General features: G+C 40.9%; 1 long non-coding RNA gene across 1 annotated transcript; it reads right to left on the bottom strand.

Moving 5' to 3' along the window:
- Positions 1 to 8,188: 8,188 nt before the first annotated feature.
- Positions 8,189 to 12,394, bottom strand: LOC129468009 (uncharacterized). Its single transcript, XR_008652525.2, has 2 exons — positions 11,919 to 12,394; positions 8,189 to 8,456 (listed from the first exon to the last, which is right to left on the bottom strand). It is a non-coding gene; the product is annotated as an uncharacterized lncRNA (long non-coding RNA).
- Positions 12,395 to 12,829: the final 435 nt, after the last annotated feature.

Below are 12,829 nucleotides of genomic sequence, written 5' to 3'. Positions count from 1 at the left end.
GTGAATTTTACTATCCATCTGTGGTCCCTGCCTCACTTTCCACCTTCCCTCCCAATGTAAATATGCTGCCTGCACAGAAATCCTTCTTGCTGGTGGACACAACCCAAGACAGTGAACAAATTCCAACTCTTGAGAGGGCTGTATCTCTTGTGTGAATCCTTATTACTTCTCCCTTTTTGATGAGTAAAAAGAACAGGAAGCACTTAATTCCCTTTTTCCAATCTATCTTGGATTTAATTTATACAAAGGAAACATAGGCAATACCATTCAGGACATAGGCATGGGCAAAGACTTCATGACTAAAACACCAAAAGCAATTGCAACAAAAGCCAAAATTGACAAACAGAATCTAATTAAACTAAAGAGCTTCTGCTCAGCAAAACGAACTATCATCAAATTGAACAGGCAACCTGGGGAATAGGAGAAAATTTTTTCAATCTATCCATCTGACAAAGGTCTAATATGCAGAATCTACAATGAACTGAAACAAATTTACAAGAAAAAACAAACAACCCCATCAAAAAGTGGGCAAAGGATATGAACAGACACTTCTCAAAAGAAGACATTTATTTGGCCAACAAACATATGAAAACAATCTCATCATCACTGGCCATTAGAGAAATGCAAATCAAAATCACAATGAGATACCATCTCACACCACTTAGAATGGCAATCATTAAAAAGTCTGCAAACAACAGATGCTGGTGAGTATGTGGAGAAATAGTAATGCTTTTACACTGTTGGAGGGAGTGTAAATTAGTTCAGCCATTGTGGCAGACAGTGTGTTGATTCCTCAAGGGTCTGCAACCAGAAATACCATTTAACCCAGTAATCCAGTTACTGGGTATATAATGAAAGGATTATAAATTATTCTACTATAAAGACATATGCACATTTATCATTATTGCAGCACTGTTTACAATAGCAAAGACTTTGAACCAACCCAAGTGCTCATCAATTATAGACTGGATAAAGAAAATGTGGCACTTATACACCATGGAATACAATGCAGCCATAAAAAAGAATGAGTTCTTGTCCTTTGCAGGGACATGGATGAAGCTGGAAACCATCATCCTCAGCAAAGTAACACAGGAATGGAAAAGCAAACACTGCATGTTCTCACTCATAAGTGGGAGTTGAACAATGAGAACACATGGACACATGGAGGGGAACATCACACAGTGGGGACTGTTGTAGGGCAGGGGGCAAGGAGAGGGAGATCTTTAGGAGAAATATCTAATGCATGCAGGGTTTAAAACCTAGTTGACAAGTTGATAGGTGCAGCAAACCACCATGGCACATGTATACCCAAGGAACAAACCTGCACATTCAGCATACATATCCCAGAACTTAAAGTAAACAAACAGACAAACGAAATGCAGTAATTCCTTTCTTCTGACTCACAAAATAAAGCTAAAAATTGATACGTACCATGAAGACCACAGTAGAGGCAATGAAGTAAATTTCCCCCACTCTTAAAAGCCACAGGTCAGAGGATCCCCAAGTCACAAATTATTTCTAGCTCTCTTGCCTCATAAATCAGTCCTGTGAGTTTTCATTCAGCTTTAGGATTGGACAGTTGTGGGGATGATAAGAGTTATTTTAGGGACAAATATGGCCCCCCACCCAAAAGATATTCATGTCCTAATATCTGAAATCCAGGAATGTTACTTTATATGTCAAGGAACTTGGCAGATGTGATGAAGTTAAGAAATTTGAGGTCAGGAGAGTGTCCTGGATTATCTGGGTCAGACCAATGTAATCACAAGGGTTCTTATAATAGGGAGTGCAAGAGAGTCGCAGTCAGAGAGGAGGTGGAACAATGGAGAGGGATGCTGGGGGGAGAAAGGATGGCACCATGAAGCTGGAAATGTGAGGGCATCTTGAACACAAAAGTATAGTATCTGATTCTCTCCCTTGGAGCCTCCAGAGAGAATACAGCCCTACTCACTCTGTGATTTTAGTTCAGCAAGACTTCTGACCTCCAGAACAGTACAATAATACATTTGTGTTGTGTGAAGCCCATGAGGTCATATTTATTTGTTCCAACAATAATAGGATACTAATGTAAGAGAAAGACATGTCTTTTTTCTCCTGAGTGCCTGGGTGGTCTCTGTTCTCCCAAGAAAAGAGAACCTTGTCATCATTTGCCGTCAATTATCACAAGAGACAGAACACATCCCATTGTGGGCTGGGAGGGAGGCAGGGGCATAGCACCAGAATGCTCCTAAGAATTTTCCTAAAATGTCTTGGGTCAGATCCCTTGAATGGCTCTTGAACAAGCTGGGTATCTGAGAGCCTAGTTGTGAGCTCTCACAGCACGTGAAAGGAGAGGGAATTATAGGGTTTTTATATATGTATATATATTAGGAGGGCAAATTAGACTTGCAGAACACATTCTGAGAGGGACAGACTGAGCCAGAGAGATTGGAAGAGAAACAGGAGATGTAGAGAGGGTCAGAGAAAAGAAAGAAGTGTTCTTTCTCACAAGTCCAAAATAAAATCATTCACAGTTGGTAAAGGCGTTGACAGACTTGTGTTTTTTAGAGGAAACTGCAGATGGGGATAGTTTATGATTAAGGTCAGCATGGTGTGAGGCAGAGGCAGCAGGGAGCTGTGGAGTCCACACTGTCCCTACAGTGTCTTCTCCCTTATTACAGCCTGTGGGCTTAACTATGAGATGAAAACGGCTACATGAAAGGAATATAATAAGGGCAAGCAGACTTGGGTGACATCTCAGCCACGCACTTGCTGATCATGTGACTTTGGGCACCCCACCCTGGAGGTCTGGTAATTGGTTTCCTTCCCTGTGAACTAGAGAACTATGCATATCATGGAGTGCCCTGAGGATTTAACCAGATGATGTACCTTGAAGTATATGTGTGCGAATGCGTGGAGATAAATATACATACATATGCATATACATATATGTATATATATTTATCAGATAAATATGTATATGCATGTATATATATATTAACCTGATAAATGTATCTAAGCTTATATATGTGTATATATGTATGAATATTTTATATATATATATTTATATACATGCATGAAGCTTAGAGCCACTGCAGTCCTGTAGAGACCATGAGGCATTGAGCCAAGGCAGAAAATCCAATGTGGTCAAGGTGACAAAGCAGAAATGTGGACAGAATTGGGGCCTTTCTCCTGTCACCAAGCTGCTGTACCAACCCTAAATACTTCTTCCAAATTCCATATATATATATTTATATCCAGTCCCCTTTTTATGCATGCTTGAATATCTTAGAATAAAGAGAGTATGTAAGATATTAGTAGCGAAATATCATTTTCAAATCAAATTTTAAAATATTTATTCTACAACTACTAAGGGTTTCACTAAAGGCAATGAGGTTTCCTATACATTATTTTTACCATAAAAATTTCCACCTACCTTGTTATGTGTGGCATTAGAAAGATAATCAAAATGACAGTTGACTATAACACTTTTAGTCTGGCTTGTCCTTAAGCCCCATTTGTGTTACTCTTTGGCTCCAGAGGCTGTGGTCACCAGTCTGAGTTCTATGTCCTTTCTTCTCCCATGCACAGCGTTTCCCAAGACACACTCTAGCCTCCTCCATGCTGAGAATCCAGACCCAAACTCCAGCTACTCTGTTTTGAATCCAGCATTAACTGCCTGGAAGCCTTTCTTTGTAATCCCTCCAAATGCAACCCCTGATAGAAAAGTGAATGGAACAGTCAGAATCTTCATTTCAAAAACACTGGAAAAAGAGGGGAATCCTGTAAACCTTATGGTGGTGTTGAGGAGATGCATAGAATCTCCAGATTTTATGTCTTCTCCAAGTGTTCTTGTCTCTTTCTTGACCACAATTCTAATTTCATGACCTTAATGGAAGGAGGAATTAAGGACAACAAGGGGATGTTCATGCTTAAGATATAAAAAGAGAAATAAAGACAAGAAGAGAGCAGAATTTATAAACTCTGTAACTTTGTTGTGGTTTCCCTAGCCATGGAAACAGAAGCACCAAGATGTCAGAGGAGGACATCACTTATTCGGGTTCCTGCTCTTCCTGCCTCTGACATCCACAGAGGTCTACTCACTTATGTTTTTCAGGAGAAACTCGCCTGCTGAAGCAGTGAGGTGCCCTGAACCCTAGGTGACCATGCCTATTATGAGAATTCCCTGGAGGAGCTATTACAACTTAAGTGTTTTTCTGTTGATGGTGAAGCCCTTTGGAACCACTGTATGTCATGAGGAATCTCCTCTGACCCTTGGCTCATGGGTGCAAGCATCCTTTATATTCGGAGCAATTTTTATCTCCATTGCTCTTATACAGAATGTAAAGGATTGGTGCAAACAAAGGAGCTTTTGAAAAGAAAAACACTCAGCTAGTCAAAGAAACTACTAGGTGGTCAAGCTATAGCTTGGTTTTATACGTTTTAGGGAAACATAAGACATCAATCAGTACATGTAACATGTACTTTGGTTCAGTCTGGAAAGGTGGGACAACTTGAAGCTTGAGGGCAGAGTTGGGGCTTCCAGGTCATAGCTGCATTCAAAGATTTTCTGACTGGCAATGGTTGAAATAATTATTATCTAAAGACCTGGAATCAATAGAAGGGAATGTTTGGGTGAAGATAAGGGGTTATGGAGACCAAGATTCTTATTATGCAGATGAAGCTTCTAGGTAGCAGGTGTCAGAATAGATTGTAAACGTTTCTTATTAGACTTAAGTGCCAGACTCTTTTTTTTTTTTTTTTTTTAGACAGTCTCGCTCTGTTGCCCAGACTGGAGTGCAGTGGTCCGATCTCAGCTCACTGCGAGCTCTGCCTCCGATTTCACGCCATTCTCCTGCCTCAGCCTCCCCAGTAGCTGGGACTACAGGTGCCCACCACCACGGCCAGCCAATTTTTTTGTATTTTTTTAGTAGAGTCAGGGTTTCACCCTGTTAGCCAGGATGGTCTTGATCTCCTGACCTCGTGATCCGCCAGCCTCAGCCTTCCAAAGTGCTGGGATTACAGGCGTGAGCCACCGCACCCAGCCAAAAAGTGCCAGACTCTTAATTATCCCCTGGGTCAAGGAAAAGACTTGGAAAGGGAAGGGGATTCTTTACAGAATGTAGATTTCTTTTTCCCTACAAGAGACAGCTTTACTGGGCTATTTCAAAATATGTTAAAGAAATACATTTTAGGGTAAAATACTTCCATTTCTTTCAGGACCCGCTGTCATGTGATTCTATACTAAAATCAGGTTGGAATTTGGTGTCTTATTGCTACAAATTGTTCGTTTTGTTCATCTTAAGATCTGTTTTAGCTGGGAGTAGTGGCTCATGCCTGTAATCTTAACACTTTGGGATGCTGAGGTGTGAGGATTGCTTGAGCTCAGTTTGAGACCAGCCTGGGCAGCACAGTGAGACCCTATTTCTAAAAAAAAGATTAAGAACAAAAATCTGTTTTAATGTTAATGCTTGTCATTTGTGCCTGAATTTCAAAGGGAAGATGGTATAATGAGGCATATCCAACTCCCCTTTCCCATCATGACCTGCATTTGATTTTCAGGTTTTCTTTGGAGCACGGCTGGCTGAGAGTAGAGGTTCATCTGTCAGTTAGGAGGCATCGAATTTTGTTTTTGGTTTACAATGTATATAGAGTAAAATGTTAATCAGTATGCAGGTGTCTCAGGATCTGGAGAGAAATGATTGATTTTCTCCTGCGTTTGTGCTTCATGAGGTAGGTAAGAAGATTACAGTCAGTGCATGTTAGTGAAATGTTTGGCAAATTCCAGCCTTGCAAGTGAGAGTTCATCTTTAATTCATAGGCCTAGATTCTTTTACCTGTGAGTTCAACTTGCAGCCATCTTGAGCTGCTTTTAAAATTCTTTCAGATTTTCTTTTTCTGACAACTTTAGGTAATTGTAATTCTGAATGGATAAATGGAAGATGAACATTTGCTTATTCTCTACTTTGCTGTCAGAGTTCATCCTCCCTCTCCTCTTGTAATTGTCCCAGTATGGTAACATTTTAGTTAGGTTTTGAGATGATGTCTTGCTCTTGTCACCCACGCTGGAGTGCAATGGTATGATCTCGGCTCATTGCAACTTCCACCTCCTGGGTTCAAGTGATTCTCCTGCCTCAGCCTCCTGAATAGGAGGCTGACTGTAATCTTCTTACCTATCTCCTGGCTTTTTTTTTTTTTTTTGTATTTTTAGTAGAGATAGGTTTCACTGTGTTGGCCATGACATTTTAGATGTCTGAATATTATACATATATGTCAAGCTATGAGTAGAACTTTTTTTTTTTTTGAGACAGTGTCACACTCCATCACCCATGCTGGAGTGCAGTGGTGCCATCTCGGTTCACTGTGGCCTTGACCCCTTGGCCTCTAGCCATCCTTCCACCTCAGCCTCCTGAGTAGCTGGAATACAAATGTGTGCCTGCACAGCCAGCTAAGAAAATATCTTTATGTGGCTTTTCCTCAGTCAATCATTTGACTTTGTAGAACACTATGTTAAATACTTAAGAATTTTGAAAGCATTTCTCTGTTGTCTTCTGTTTTTTGATTTGCTGTTGAGGAGGTTGATACCCTTCTGATTTCTGATGCTTTGTATGAAATCTATTTTTAATTCTCTAAGGACTTACATACCCCTTTTTTATCATGTTTTTCTCCAGCATTCTGAAAACACCATGATGTGTGTCTTGGTGTGGATCAATTTTCATCCAGTGTGCAGGACACTTGCTGGGACAGCTCATGCATATTCACACTCTGCAATTTTGGGAACATTTTCCCTATTATTTATTTCATTTTTCTTCCCTCTGTTTTTTCTGGTTCATCTTTCAGGGACACTTCTTGTGACTTTGGTGCTTGTGGACTGTCTTATTTTGTCCTTCTGCTTCATTTTTAGATTTGTCTTTTTCTCACCCTTTTATTGAGCTTTCTTTGTTCTCACATGTTCAGTTTCTAATAGCTCTTGTTTGTTTTCTGAAAATTTTTCTTAGTAGGATCTTGTTGTTGTTTTATGGTTCTTCTTTATTTTTCAATTTCTTCTCTGAGGATGTTAATGATTTTTTGTTTGAGGGACTTCTTTTTGTACAAGTTTCCTCAGTTGTTTTTTTCAGTTCATAGGAGGTACACTTCACAGTAACATTCACTCCTTTTAAGTGTAATTTTTAGTTTTGACAAACACAGTCATGTAACAACCAACATAATGAAAATATTGTTGAATTGTTTGGTCTTTTAAATTATGTCTGTTCCCTATCTGCTCATTTTTTGTTTTTGGTTTCATTTTTTTAGACGGAGTCTCACTCTGTCACCCAGGATGGAGTGCTGTAGCTTGATTTGGGCTCACTGCAACCTCCGCCTCCTGGGTTCAAGTGATTCTCCTGTCTCAGCCTCCAAGTAGCTGGGATTACAGCATCTGCCACCACACCTGGCTAATTTTTTTTGTATTTTTAGGAGAGACAGGGTTTCACCATGTTGGCCAGGCTGGTCTTGAACTCCCGGCCTCAAGTGATCTGACCAACTTGGCCTCCCAAAGTGCTGGGATTACAGATGTGAGCCACTGTGCCCAGCCCTTGTCTGCTCCTTTGAAGAGTGCTGGGCTGCTACCTGATTGTCAGCTAGCTTTCAGGATGAGGATTGTTCATCAGGCCATTACGTTGGGGAACTCCTGAGGTCAGATCACTTGTCTTTCCCCTGGGTGGTCAGATGTCCTAGAGAAGGCTGCCCAGTTTCTTTTTGGGAGGTGTATGCATGGCTATGCATGGCCTGGGAGTTAAGTAGGTAAAGAGAACTAGAAGACATCTGTCAGTATTCTGGATGTAAACTTACTTTTAATTTTCTTGTGTTCAGTGCAATACCTGTGGTAGATGAGAGAAAGTGCCTACAACATTTTGCAGCATCTCCTGAACCTGGGCATGAACATGTGGCTTTTTCGTCAGCCACCGAGTTCTGGGATAGCTGCTGTGCAGCAGTAGCTCACTGATAGGGTACCCTTATCCTCAAATGTGCTTGGCCACCCAGTCCTAAGACCAGCGTTTGACCTTCTCTAGAGAATCAGCATGCTGTTCTGGCAGTACAGAGGGAGGATTGGAGGTATAACAAGTTTTAAATTAGACTTTCAACCAATCTTCTCTTTTTTTTTACTCCTACTGTAACCACAATAGTTTCATCATTAATGCACACAGCAAGTCAATATGCAGACATTGGATTGTAGCAAAGAAAGATTTAATCATACGGCCACCAATCAAGGATACAGAACGAATCCTCAAATTCTTCTCCCTGAGTAGTTGGGGGCTGGGGATTTTAGGGGTTTTGGAATGGGTTGAAGTGTGGAGATGATTGATTGGTGAAAGAGTGCAAGTGAAGTCAAGGGACAGGAGATGAAGAAACAGTATTTTCATGCTGATTTTGTTCCTCTTCGGGGGAAGGGAGGTTTCAAACTGGTTGATGTCAGCTATTGAGCTGGAATTCAGGATCTGAAAAAATCATAAGCAATTCTTAAACAAAAGCCTTATGATTCCGATGTCAGAGATCCCATCTATAAGAACAATGGGAGATGCAATTAATTCTTAAAAGCCCATGACTGTAACGTCAGAAATTCTATAGGAACAGTGAGGATACAAGTGATCAGTATCTAGAGCTACATAACTTTTGGTTACAAGGAAGTGGGCCAAAGTGCAGCCTGATTAATGCTTAATTATAACTATATGTTTTGTTAAGAATTCTTGTTAACCCTGTGAGGTTGGCTTCACATCCTGGAGTTGAAAATATCACTGCTTCGTGAAACTTTTGGGAGGTTCTGTGATGTTCTAGTTACTTCTTAGCTTTCTTTAGTACTGGCCTAGGTTTTCTGTTTCTTACTCCTGCATTTACTGTTGTCCATCAGTGTTCCAGCCTTTAAAATTTGTTGCTATTTTCTCCTCTTTCGTGAGGTTTATGCCTTTAAGAAAAAATCCTTTATTGTAGTTTCAGAGAGGTTTTGAGAAGGAGCTGTGAAAGGAAAATAAATCTTGGGCCGCCAAATCACTAAGCCAGGGGAAAAGTCAAGCTGGAAACTATGTCAGGCAAATCTGCCTCCCATTTGCTTTCCAAATAAGATAACTACAAAATTAAAAAGCTACATAACTCTCTCAAAATTTGCCCACAAGGAAATTTCTTGTGGACAAAAGACAGAACTCAAAGTCATCCCTCTGAGGCTCACTTGAGACAAATCCGTATCTGATTGCTTCCTCTATCCTATTGTTTATGTAAAAATGCAGATTCATTGAGCTAGACTAAATTGTGCATTCAGTGGATAGCTGCTTGAGGACGCAAAATAACGCAGTCTTTTGTCTCTTATCTACTTATGACCCGGAACACCCCTTCCTCACCTCAAGTTGTCCTGCCTTATCAGACTGAACCTATGTACATCTGACACATATTGATTGTTCCAAATTTGGAACGATGGGGAAAAAAGAAAGGAAAAAACCCTGAAAACATTATTTTGCAGGGTTGTAGCCAATAAAAATTAGAATTTGGTTCAAATTGTATAAAATAATAAAATTGAAAAACCTAGGCAAGACTGGAATCTAACAACAGGTGCACTATAGTTTTTGAAACAATTTTTCCTCTAGTTTCCCATTTTTACTGAAGACAAATCATGGTAGGACTGATTTGCTTTATTATGCTTGGCCTTATTATTTGTATACAGTATAGCAAGAATAATTATTATTCTTTTACATAGGCTTTTAAATTGGCTTTGATGGAACTTTGTTCCATGGAAGGAATCTCAGATAAGACTTCTTTTTTAAAGCTGAGCCCTGCCATCATGGATTTATACCATCAAATACCTATGAGTTGTGTGACTTCCTTTCCTCTTGAGGTTCCAAGACAAACTTGGGCCTCCTGGGCCTGTCAGAGTGACATTCTTTACTTACCACAGGTCAGGAACCCTGTACAGGGACTGTGTAGACAAAGGTATGAGGTCAGTTTTCCCAAGGGGCTTTTATTGGCTCTGTAAGTCAGTTTGATTTCTTTATGGAAGACACATCATTCAAGTTAAAGCCTTGGTAAAATAACCAGTTTCTTTAATTGTGCCCTGTTACAAATGAAAACAGATTCTTACTGCACTTATGCAAATATGACATTGAAAACTCAAAGTAATAGCTACAGTGTATTTTCAGATCCCTATATAGCTGATATTTTATTAGATTCTCCATGCTACTAGAACATTCAAATAAATATAGTAGTTAAGATAGAGCAATAATAAAATATTTCAAAATCTAATTTCCCTTAATAACATTAATTTAATGTCATGTTAATATATTTTATATAATTAACATCATACAACAAATTTTATAATAAAGTATTCTTTATTATGATGAAACTATTCTTTGTCGACTGGATTTACAAATAGTTGAGAGTAGTTATTTGCCCTTGACTCTTGTGGAGACCACAATCTGCTGGCTTACATTATTGTTTAGAGACTCATTTTACTAATTAACTGGATAGAGGCAAACTTCACAAGTTCCAGAAATTAATGGTATTTTATTGGCCTAGCATTCCAGGTGAAAAGGGAATTTTTGCTAGGATGATTTAGATAATTGTCTCAATTTCCTTCATAGCTTTCTACTTATTGATACATCATTAGAGTTTAAGAGAGGTAGTTAGGAACCACATGTGTATTCTAACAGGCACAGGTAATCAGTTGAATATATCTATAGGTGATTCAGCCTGTGTTAAGTGCCTCCTCAGTAAAATATGTGCACACGATTGCATTGTTGAAGGTACATTACCAATAAAGATACCATGAAATTGCAAATCAATTCATGCATTTGTTAAAAACACTCAAACTTTTTTAAGTTTGAATTGTTTCGTCTTAAGAAGAATAGCTTTTTCAGTGTTTTAATTTTTTTCTCAATAATAATGTTAGCTTTAAAAAGACACACTGAGGTGCCTCTATGCTTCCTCTGTTTGTAAGTTGTATCTTGGTAAGCATTCAGAACAAAAAATAAGCATACAAATTTTTTAAAACTCGTTTTGGTAAAAGCTAAGACACAAATACACACACACTAGCCTAGGCCTACACTGGATCAAGATCATCAATATCAGTCTTCCATCTCCACATCTTGTCCCACTGGAAGGTCTTCTGAAGCAATACCACACATGGAGCTGTTATCTCCCATGGTAACAACGCCTTCTTCTGAAATGTCTCCTGAAGGTCCTGCCTCAGGCTGTTTTAGTTAATTTTTTTTTGTAAGTAGAAGGAATGCATTCTAAAATAATGCCAAAAATCATAGTATACTAAATACATAAACTGGTAATATAGTTCATAGTTGTTCATTATCATCATCAACTTTTAGGTACTATGTATACTCACATGTGCTATACATTTTTTTTCCTTTTTTTTTTTTTTTTTCTGAGACAGAGTCTTGCTCTGTCACCAAGTCTGGAGTGCAGAGGTGCGATCTCAGCTCACTGCAAGCTCCACCTTCCGGGTTCACCCCATTCTCCTGCCTCAGCCTCCTGAGTAGCTGTGACTACAGGGGCCTGCCACCACCCCTGGATAATTTTTTCTATTTTTAGTAGAGATGGGGGTTTCACTGTGTTAGCCAGGATGGTCTCGATATCCTGACCTCGTGATCTGCCTGCCTCAGCCTCCCAAAGTGCTGGGATTACAGGTGTGAGTCACCACGCCTGGCCTATATGTGCTATACTTTTACAGAACCAGGAGCTCAGTAGGTTTGTTTACGCCATCATCACTACAAACACGTGAGTATTGCATTGCATTACAAGGTTAAGATGGCTATGCTGTCACTAGGCAATGAGAATTTTCCAGTTTCATTATAATTTTATAAGACTACCCTGATACATGCAGGCCATCACTGGCAAAATGTTGTTATGCAGTGCATGACTGTATTATATTGGAAGAAACTGAGAGAATATGCTGACACTCACACCTGGCTCATGTGCCAGCAGGAGGAGGTCACCCTCCAGAGACTGCAGAAGAAGGGGGAGAACTCCTCCTCGCCCTGGCTGTTCCTCCACCACTTCCACTGAGGCCTGTGGTACAGCACCAGAAGCTTCCTACCTTCGCTAGGCCTGGCCGGGCAGGCCCCACAGCACTCCTACTCCCTCTTCCTGGCCCCTGGACTTGCTGCTGCTGTCACCAGTAGCACAGATGTCAACACAACCATCGCTGCTGTTGCCCTCAATGCACTGGCTCACCCTACAAAGCTCCTACTACCTGGCCACTGCCACAATCCTGCCCCTGCCATGGCCGCAGCTGGCTGTCCTCCTACTGCTCTGGTGCGCTGCAGTCTCTGTAGCTGCCACCAACTGCAGCGAGGCAAGCGGCAGCCCCAGGCCATCTGCAAGCTTCCAGCATGTAACTCCTCCTCCTGGCATGGAACAGCTGGGAAGGCAAAGCCAAAAAAGCCTAGAAGAGAACGCAGAGACAGAGAGTGTTAGAGCCTCACCTTGTCATCCTGGCCACTGGGTGGCAGGGGCTGGTCTCAGTGAAGGCACTCATATCCACCCTTTAAAGTCCAGCCTCTCCTTTTGGCCCAAGCAGGCCAGCAACTGGGGCCTGGCATGGTGACTGGTACCACCACATTGCCTGGCTCCAATTCACAGGAACTGCTGGGCCCACCAGGGTTGCGCTCCTTGGGGAGCAAAACCAGCAGGAACTCAGAACCAGCCAGCCCTCCCACCCAAGTACTGGTTCCAGATCCTGATGCTTCCACACACAGAGCCCTGTCCCCCCATGGTGTCCGCTACTCCATGTCCGGTGTGCCTAGGGGTTGCAGGTGGTCTCTGCAACACAGAGCAAAAGGGCATGGCCCCAGGAACCACGGAGAGTATGGGGGCC

Source organism: Symphalangus syndactylus, chromosome 18 (assembly GCF_028878055.3).
Source record: "Symphalangus syndactylus isolate Jambi chromosome 18, NHGRI_mSymSyn1-v2.1_pri, whole genome shotgun sequence".
NCBI classification, from domain to species: Eukaryota; Metazoa; Chordata; class Mammalia; order Primates; family Hylobatidae; genus Symphalangus; species Symphalangus syndactylus.
Note: the sequence above shows the minus strand (reverse complement) of the source record. Positions and strands in the feature narration are given on the sequence as shown.